Source organism: Peromyscus eremicus, chromosome 7 (genome assembly GCF_949786415.1).
Source record: "Peromyscus eremicus chromosome 7, PerEre_H2_v1, whole genome shotgun sequence".
NCBI classification, from domain to species: domain Eukaryota; kingdom Metazoa; phylum Chordata; class Mammalia; order Rodentia; family Cricetidae; genus Peromyscus; species Peromyscus eremicus.
In genome coordinates, this window is record NC_081422.1 from 87,953,216 (window position 1) to 87,960,165 (window position 6,950).

The following is a 6,950-nucleotide window of genomic DNA, read 5'->3' on the forward strand; positions in this document are numbered from 1 at the left end:
ACCGGCATCTTCACATGCTGTTTGTCATGGTGGCAGCTGGCAGTGTCTCCCTCTCAGCTTTCCACTTCCCAGCTTTATTCTCCTCCTTGTCCCGCCTATACTTCCTGCCTGGCCACTGGCAAATCAGTGATTTATTTATTGACCAATCAGCAACACACTTGACATACAGACCATCCCACAGCACCTAACTGTCATGATAGAACTCTCATCCAGTGACTGATGGAAGCCGATGCAGAGATCCACGGCCAAGCCCCAGGTGGAGCTCCAGGAATCCAATCAGCGAGAGAGAGGAGGGATTATATGAGCAAGAGATATTGAGACTATGATTGGAAAAAGAACAGGTACAAATAGCCAAACTAGTGGAAACACATGAACTATGAACCAGTAACTGAGGAGCCCCCATGTAACTGGATCAGGCCCTCTGGATAAGTGAGAAAGTTGATTAGCTTGAGCTATTTAGGAGGCCCCCAGGCAGTGGGACTGGGACCTGTCCTTAGTATATGAGTTGGCTTTTTGGAATCTAGAGCCTATGCTGAGACACTTTGCTCAGCCTTGGTGTAGGGAGGAGGGGACTGGACCTGCCTCAACTGAATCTACCAGGCTGAGCTGAATCCCCAGGGGAGACTTTGCCTTGGAGGAGGTGGGAATGGGGAGTGGGTTGGGGGAGGGAAGGCCGGGGGGTGGGAGGAGGGAGGCCAGGGGAATCCGTGGCTGATATGTAAAATTAAATTAATTATAAAATAAAATTTAAAAAAAAAGATTTAATCATGCACTTTTTTTTCTTTTTTTCTTTTTTTTTTATTAAGAGATTTTCTATTCATTTTACTTATCAACCTCAGATTTCCCTGTCCTCCCTCCTCCCACCCCCAAGCTTTCCCCCCCAACCCACCCCCCTTCTCACCACCTCCAAGGCAAGGTCTCCCATGGGGAGTCAGCAGAGCCTGGTACATTCAGTTGAGGGAGGTCCAAGACCCTCCTCCCCGCACCAAGGCTGTTATGCACATATTTTTTAAAGTGTTTCCTGACATTGCTTCTTGATATAATGGTGTAGATATGATGCTATATCTTATAATAAGGGCACTTACAATAACTGACTTTGACTTCCTGATGAAAGACATATGAATCCCCTGATCCAAATAAGTGGATCTAGAACAATGCCTTGATATTCTGGGCAATAATTTCACCCAGTGTTGCTCATCTATGATTGTTTTTCAAGTGTAATTCCTTCTCTTTGTAAAAGGGATACTAACTTTTCACCTGCACTAACCACAAAATTCTGTGGAATCAAAAACATCAGTTACTCAGATGAGGGGCATATGTTGGGTAATTGGGGTATATCTCAACATTGAGAGTACTGCAAGCTATCATTTCTGAAGGTAGGATGGGAATTAAGGGATGATGAAGAACAAATGGCTTCGTCATGAGAAGCAATGCACGGTTATAGACTTCACAAATGAGAATGGGAGGGCTCACAGGTAGGGAAAGTCAATGTAAGTCCTGCTACTGACTGGAGGCCTCTGCCATTTGTGTCATACTCCATCAACATCCACATGTGAATTCCTTCACCATCAACCTTATCTATAAAATCTTTTTTTATGAAGGCCTATGTATCCCTGTAAGTGGCACAGGCTTCCACCCGTGTTTGTCTGCTCATGACATCCAGCGTTATATCTGTTTTACAACAAAGAGCCCACTTAGTCTTTCTATATTACCATCATCAACATTATTTATCATCTACTATCTTAAAGCTCTCCTGAAGACATTAAACTTCCTCAGGGGACACCATAGCTCCTGAAGCACTCTTATATGGGCTTCTTATTCATTTCTATTTCATGCAAATAAGAATCATATAATAAAATTATGTCTTCTTTCACAAGCAAATGTCTTAAGACCTCCCTTATTCTTTGCTACTCTTTGCCTTTTTGTTCTCCTGTATTGATGTCCTCTACCTTCTTTACTCCTCCTACATTTATGCACTCTGGTTTCACTGTGACAGTCATAGCAGAGAGAGCACAGATTCTGAACCCTCACTCTCGGCTACTCCCTATGCTTTACCCTGCACTGGACATCAGCCACTCTCCAGTCTCCCTTGCATAGTCTCCTTTTCTGATGTTCTTTGACTGTAACCCACAAGACCTTCTGGTTCTGATACTGTGCTGTGGGATAATGCTTTTGTACACTGGTTTAATAAAATGCTGGTTGACCAGTAGCCAGACAGGACGCATAGGTGGGGTGAGCAAACTAAAGGTATACTGGGAAAAGGAAGGCTGAGTTAGGAGTTGCCAGCCAGACACAGAGGAAGCAAGATGACAAGGCAGAACTGAGAAAAGGTACCTAACCATATGGCTGAACACAGATAAGAGTTATGGGTTAATTTAAGTGTAAGAGCTAGTCAGTAATAAGCCTGAGCTAATGGCCAAGCAGTTATAATTAATATAAGCCTCTGTGTGCTTACTTGGGGGATGCAAGTGGGAGAGATTTGTCCCAACCACTAGCCAATTGGGACACAGAAAAACTTCTGACTACCATACTGTCCCACTCTGCCTGCCGTGCCCCCTCAACAGGCTTTCTTGCCCCATAAGGTCCACAAGCTCACTCTGTATTTATTTACTTATAGAGTTTAAATAGATATCTTTGTCCACAAATAAATCCAATCTCTTTCTAATTTTTATATTTATCTACACCTCTGTCTTCCATGTACAGTCAAAGGTACAAAGTCCAAACTTTTGCTCTTCTCAAGCATAGTGTTCCTCGAGGAGTTTTAGCTCAACAAGCTAGTAGAATTAAAACTTACTGAAGGGCATTTAAGATAGCACAATGAGTAAATGTGCTCGATATGAAGCCTGAGTACCTGAGTTTGTTCATTGGAATCTACACTGTGGAGTGAGAACACCGGCTCCTTTAAGTTAGTCTCTGATCATGTGGATTGTTGCCTGATTCCTCTATAAATTTAATATAAATATATCTTTTATTATGTTATTTTTGTAAGTAATCCTCATACTACAATGAAAACTAAAAAGTTAAATGGACATTTGAAATAATAAGCAACAATGAACTCATCATGTATTAACAAAAATATTTCATTATAAAATAATTATGCAAAAAATAAAATATGGAGAATAGATTTCAAAACACATTTTCTTATCTTGTGGCTATTTTTCTACCTTATTAGCTAGCATACATTTCTCCTTTTGTCTAATTAAGAGGTTCAAAGGGTTTCTTTATATTTCTTTGACTCACCATTAGAGATGGAGACAATATCAATAATTTTCAAATAAAAACAAAAGTAGAATCCTCATGTTTGTTTTTATTTTCTCTGTGCTAAGCTACAAAAATCTGTATACCACAGGAAAAAGAAACCCATCTTGTTCTCATTAAGTTTAACTTGTGTTAAAATAACAAGAGAAATATGTGTCAATATATACCTGGTCTGGACTCAGCAAATGCAGGCCTGCTCCTTCTGATGGGTATGAGGAATACTGAGTTTTGTGTCCTAATGTCTCCAGCAAATCTGCATGCATTTGGAACCTCAAAATGATTGCTTGCTATATATTTAATGCAGAAATGAAGAAGAGTTACACTGAGCTTCAAAAATGTTCCTGACAAAATAAAGAGTTCATCTGCAACTTAGTGACTCAAATATGAACTGAGATGTTATTCCCTTTTAGCTTCCTGTTTGTTATGATTTAAATATGAAGTATCCTCCATAAAGCCTGTTTTGTCAAAGGCTTTTTTTCAAGTTGGAAGTGCTATCGACAGGTAATGGGATCATGAGGGCACTAACTCCATGAGGGATGCATTTACACTCTTAATGGGCTAATAGGAGGTAGCAGCTGCTTGGAAGAATTATAGTCGGTCACTGGATATGCCTTTGAATGATTATCTTGGCTCTAGCCTCTGGTTATCAGACTCTGCTTTCTTCCAGCTGTGAGGAGAGACATCTTGTCTACCACCTATTCTGCATCACTATGTTCTGCCTCATCACTCTTCAGCCTCCAAACAGAAAAGCCAAAATACCATAAACAGAAATGTCTGAAAACTGTGAGCCAAAAGACTTCCTTTAAGATGTTTCCTAGCTATTTGTCTAGAACAGCATGAACAACATAGAGCCAGTGTCTCAGAAGAATGGCACTCCCACTGATTATTCCTATTATGATGACTTTGGAATCCTTCTTCGGAGACATTCAGTATCAACTTAGTATTCACGACAGGGTTCTGATTTACCTTAGGATGAACATAATGACTTGGTAGTTAGTTTTTTGTCAGGATTTTTAGTTTTTTATGTCTCCATCAAGACAGGATAGGAGACAGGGTATCCACACTAAATTCAACTCATATTTTTAATTAATTTTTCCTTGCTTTTCTGAAATTCAGCAAGCACCAATATGCAATTAATTGTGCAAATCATCCAGGATTCAGGGTAACTCCTCAGTGAACCCACTTTATTGCTAGGAAAGTCAAGTAGCAGGAACATGGTAATGGGATCCATTGATTCTGTCACTTCCAAGAAATGATCAAAGTTAAGGAACTCATCAGGAGAACAGCTAAAGGGACAGCTTAGAATTGAGGTAGTATGGTATACAACTTTTGGGGTTTAACACGCTCAGCCTCTAGCAGCTATGATACAACAGTGGCCGGATGCTTTGAATTGACTTTGCACTCTTCTACCTCTCCTGTGGTGATACTGTGTTCCCCAATATATCATGCACCCTAATAAATTTATCTGGGGTCAGAGAATAGAACAGCCACTAGACAGACATGGAGGCCAGAAAATGGTGGCACTCACACCTTTAATCCTAGCCTTCTGGAGGAAGAGATCCATCCTGATCTCTGTGAGTTCAAAGCCACACTGGAAACAACCAGGCATGGTGACTCACACCTTTAATCCCAGGAAGTGATGGCAGAAAGCAGAAAGGTGTTTAAGACTTAAGAACCAGGAACTAGAGCTGGTTAAGCTTTCAGGCTTTTGAGAAGCAGTTCAGCTGAGATCTATTTGGATGAGGACTCAGAGGCTGAAGTCTGAGGAAACAGGATCAGCTGAGGAATTGGTGAGGTGAGGAAGCTGTGGCTTGTTCTGCTTCTCTGATCTTCCAGCATTGACCCCAATAACTGGCCTTGGGTTTGTTCTTATTAATAAGACCATCTAAGATTCGTGCTACACTCTCCCCTCGTCCTTCTTTGATTGTCAAGATTGCTGGTAAGGAGAATTGTCTCAGGGGAATGGCCCCTTTCATTGCCAATAATGCTACTTGGTGCTCTTGTCCTGGCAGGAGTTATTCCCGAGCTATATTTTGTCAGTGGCACCAGAGCCACTGACATTGATGTAGGTACTTGCTCACACCCAAGGCAGCATGGGGAGCTGTTTTCAGATACATTTACTCAGGTGAAGTTAAGATGCTTGACTGAAGATGAAAAGATTTTTAAGACAAACATGTATGAAATATATTTGGTGTCTATATTTTTAGGTGACCATTTTTGTATTTATTTATGTGCATGTGTTTGTGTGTATATTGGCACACACATATGAGGATACCCAAGGAGGTCATAGATATGTCCAATCCCTTGGTGTTAGAGTGACAGACAGTTATTAGATATGGGTACTTGGATCTGAACTAGAGTCCTATGCAAAAGCAACAAGTGTTCTTACCTAAAAAGCCATTATTTTAAGCTTTATTTAAAGTTAATTAAAAAGTGCTTCTGGCATAGATTTAATGATTAACATTAATGAAATGAGAGATGCATAAGGAAAAGGACTGCACTTGGTCAGTGCTAAGTGTCTCAAGAAATGTTGGGTTTATGAATTTGAACTCTAGCTGTATGTGACTTGGATGATTTCTGAACTTACTTTGTTCAAAGGCTTTCTAACAGACAATTTTTTTCTGGTTTGTTGTTGTTAGATCTGAGGTCATAAGGTAATTCCTGGGGTGTACTGGATAGGATTACAGGATAAAAAGTAATACCAGAGGCCACAAAGGTGTTTAGACCTATTTCTTATTGTGAACTAAGTTTTTAAATTTTTTTGTTATTCCTGGGAAAATACAGAAATTATGAAATCATATCTCAGGAAAGAGTAAGGCCATGCTCCAAGGTCATATATGCTCAGACCCTTAATTATAGTCTACCCTATTTTTAGCATTATTGTTTGAAGCACCTGTAAATAAAATGAGTATGATCTCTACCTAGTGATCATCACTGCACCTGTTAATTTGGCTAGAATTCTTGACTCTCTGTACATGGAAGGCATCAACCAGACCTGTAGTAAAGGTGCCTCTTTTGTCTCCCATATCCTTGATTCCCTGCCCCCCCTTTTTTTCCTTCCTCAGTCTTGACTATGAAGTTTCTCTTGGGAATGCTGCTGGTAACCATCAATATGGCAGCTTGTGAGTCCTGCTGGCTATACTTGGTACTGCTACACATGCCAAAAATCTCCTTACTGGGAATCCTGACCTTCTTTGTTTTCCTACAATGGAGTTTGGGAAATAGAACATTTAAGACTGATAGCAATGTGCCCAGGTAAAGGCTGGCAGACATCTAAGCAGGGCAAAACAAGATAACCATTATTAGAAATCATTTGCCATCACTGCAGTCTGTTATATACATAAAATAGACAGTTTTGCTAGCAAGGAGGGCTTAATTTTTACCACCCTGAACTAAATGGAGGAATAGGAAGTACTGTATAAATACTTGTTGAGTTGGTTGAGAATGAATAGGAATTGACACTGAGAACACAGTGGAAAAAGGAGCCAGGGTTAACATTTTTGCTGGTTGAAATAGAGGTGTTAGGAAAGCCAAGCCATCCAGTGCAACCTGTATGTTATTTTTAAGGCCATCTTTCAAAAGCACAATGTGTTGATTTGTGCAGCACTCTTCATCTAGAATTATTCAAGGTGGGCTATGTATCAAAGCTCCACACATTCAATCAGAGAGGCAGCAGCTAATGGTCAGGTTAT